Source organism: Vulpes vulpes, chromosome 8, assembly GCF_048418805.1.
Source record: "Vulpes vulpes isolate BD-2025 chromosome 8, VulVul3, whole genome shotgun sequence".
NCBI classification, from domain to species: Eukaryota; Metazoa; Chordata; class Mammalia; order Carnivora; family Canidae; genus Vulpes; species Vulpes vulpes.
In genome coordinates, this window is record NC_132787.1 from 40,403,124 (window position 1) to 40,405,949 (window position 2,826).

Consider the following 2,826-nt stretch of genomic DNA (forward strand, 5'->3'; position numbering starts at 1 on the left):
GGCTCCTGGCCCTAGGGAACTCCCAAACCATATCACACAGTCCTTATCTGTTTCTTTAGTGGTCTCTCCCCTCCAGGACTGTGAACTTCTCATGAGCAAGATCTAGATATCTTGTCTGTATCTCCTCATCCCTAACACCGATGTCCCCAACAGGATCTGGTGCATAGTAGATGCTCAGCGTGTGTTGAACAAAGGAATGACTTCTTACCTCTGTTTCTAACATGCTTTGTGAGCAGCTCATTTTTTGGAAAGACTTTATGTTTCCTCTGTCACAATCTCATCACAAGTCTTTCCCCACAACTATAGTAGAGTTGACCCTTGAACAACATGTGTTTGAATGGCATAGCTCCAGCTCCAAATATATGTAGACTGTTTCGAGTACATTCTTGTATTCTTTCTTGTGGTTTTCTTAATATTTCCTTTGCTCTAGTTTACTTTATTGTAAGAATATATGCATGTAATACATATAATATACAAGATATGTGTAAATCGACTATGTTATCAGTAAGACTCCTGGTCAACAGTGGGTGATCAGTAGCTGACATTTGGGGAAGCCAAAAGTTATACATAAATTTTTTCTTGTGCAAGAGGTTGGCACCCCTAACTCCTGAATTGTTCAAGGGTCAATTGTACTTTTATAACAGTGGCAGAGTTCTGAAGTGTTCTGTTAAGATTACTCATTACAACTTATAACTTGCTACAAAGAGTATCTCACAAATGTTGAGGGGAGAAGTCAATCCTCCTTTTCCATGTGCTAAAATAATTACACAATTCATGTTTGCTGAGATGCACACCTTAAATTATGTAGGGCACAAAAAAGTAGTTTCTCCGTCATTAAGAAATACAGCTATACCATTTGTTGGATGAAATATAAAGCTGACTTCTAATCCAAAGCTTTAGACTGTTGGCCAATAGGAGGAAAGTTAGACTAGATGGGCACTGAGGCACCTGGGTGGCTCAGTAATTGAGTGTCTGCCTTTTGGCTGAGATCATGATCCCAGGGTCCTGGGATTGAGTTCCACATCTGGTTCCCTATGGGGGCCGCTTCTCCCTCTGCCTATGTCTCTGCCTGTCTCTATGTCTCTCATGAATAAATAAATAAAATCTTAAAAAAAAAAAAAAAGAATAGGATGGGCAGACTTGGTCCTGAACCAGTTAGTGGTCCATTAGACAACTTTTCTCAAATCCCTTCTCTATGGTAGCTTCGGGAGGAGAGTGAGCTAATTTGAGCTTCATTATAAATTGTATACTAAAATCCTTTCCTTGTCTTTTTTTTTTTAAGATTATTTATTTATTCATGAGAGAAAGAGAGAGAGAGAGAGAGAGAGAGGCAGAGACACAGGCAGAGGGAGAAGCAGGCTCCATGCAGGGAGCCTGATGTGGAACTTGATCCCAGGACTCCAGGATCACACCCTGGGCCGAAGGCAGACTCTAAACGGCTGAGCCACCTAGGTGTCCCAATCCTTTCCTTGTCTTAAAATGAAATGTGTTCTATATAGTATTAAGCTACCTGAGCTCACCTTTCTGAGACTCCTAAAATAAAAAAGAAGTTTCTTTGTATTAGATGATTACCTAAATGTTCTGATTAGGAAAAACTGGTAATGGCTTGGAATGCATTCAACATCCCACCAAACTTTGGGGAGTATCCCCTGGATAGTGCTTAACGGAGAGAGGGGAAGAGGGCAGGAGGGAGTGACCCGGTACATGCAAATTGATAACAATACAATCCAGCAACACACCCACACCCGAATGCCATAAGGATTATCATGATTAAGTGTCAGAGGATCTGCACTGAATGCATCAGAGATTTAGAGAGAGGACAGCACTATGCCTGGGGGTGGTTAGGAAACACTTCTCAGGACAATCAGTGCTGGTGTGCTAGTCTTCAAAGGGCGGGTGAACGCTGACTGAGAGGTGGCTGGGGATCACATTTCACCTTAGGGAAGTGGCCTGAGCAAAAGGATGGGGAGGCCCGGGCACATGGAAGAGTGACATGGGCCATCTGAATAGAGAGAAGGCTTGCACCTGGGAGGAGAAGGAGACACAGCTGGAATGAAAGGGAGCCAGATATGTTGGACTCTGAGTGCCACACTAAAGACTTCGTATTCTAAACCAAAATATAGCTTTGAGAAAAAAAAAAAAAAAGGTAGAATACATTTTATTGAGAGGAAACTGAAAGCCAAGATAAAGGAGAAAAGTTAGTAAGAAAATGTCCAATTATTTGCGACATAGAACAGAGACCATCAGACCTTGAAGGGCCCTTCCACTTCATCTGGTCCAAATGCCTTATTTCACAGATGGGGAAATTTCAGCTGAAATAAAATCAAAACCTGTCCACACTCACTCAGCTAGTGAAGGGCAAAGCCAGAGCTAGAAACTCGTGTGGTGTTCTTTTCACCCCCCTTAATAAATTCAAATCTCCAGACTTAGACAAATCGCATCCCAGGTTGCTCAAAGAACTCCCAGAACCATTGTCAATAATCTTTGTAAAAGCATGGAGAATAGGAGAACTGTTAACAGACAAGAGAAGCACAAAGTTGTCCCGACTCTCAGAAAGGGGGAAGGGGGTCTACTATAAAAACTATAAGCCAGTCAGCTCGACAATTATCCCTGGCAGAATTCTAGAACAGAATTTTAAAAAGCTATTTACTCCACAAACATTATTATAATAATAGAAACGAAGGGGGAAATAACCCACAATTTCACCACTTTAACCCATCAACTGAACAGATTATTAAGTAGACTCTTTGTAAGTCTTTAGAAAAGCAGAGATCACTCAGAGCCAACCCGAAATCTCAGAAAACAAAACATGTCTTCATTTATTCC